The sequence below is a fragment of the Aptenodytes forsteri genome, unplaced genomic scaffold (assembly GCF_000699145.1).
Source record: "Aptenodytes forsteri isolate BGI_AS27 unplaced genomic scaffold, ASM69914v1 Scaffold640, whole genome shotgun sequence".
NCBI classification, from domain to species: Eukaryota; Metazoa; Chordata; class Aves; order Sphenisciformes; family Spheniscidae; genus Aptenodytes; species Aptenodytes forsteri.
The window spans coordinates 310,148-310,492 of NW_008794887.1; the positions used below are offsets into that span (position 1 = coordinate 310,148).

The 345-nt window shown below is 54.8% G+C and overlaps 1 protein-coding gene across 1 annotated transcript in view; it reads right to left on the reverse strand.

Moving 5' to 3' along the window:
* Nucleotides 1–345, reverse strand: part of PSMB3 (proteasome subunit beta 3) — an 11,662-nt gene that overhangs the window by 6,287 nt on the left and 5,030 nt on the right. The window lies entirely within an intron of this gene.

Sequence of the window (345 nt, forward strand, 5' to 3'; positions counted from 1 at the left end):
CCTTTTTTCCCTTTTTATTTCTTTCCCGCTTTTTCCCTTTTCCCCCCCTCTCCTTCCCTTTTTTCCTGCCTTTTTTCTTTTCTTCCCTCCTTTCTTCTTTCCTTCCTTTTTTCCTTTCCTCCTATTCCTTTTTTTTTTCTTCCCCCCTTTTCCATTTTCCCCTTTCTTTCTCTAATTTCCCTCTATTTCTCTTCCCTTCCTTTTTTTCCCCCCTTCCCTTTGCTTTCCCCTCCCGCCGCCGGTCCCGCGGGCCCTGCCGAGCACCGGCAGACACCGGACCCCCGCCCGAGGGTCCCGGGGAAGGTCCCGCGGGGCCCGGGATGCCCCAGGTCGCCTCACCGGGTG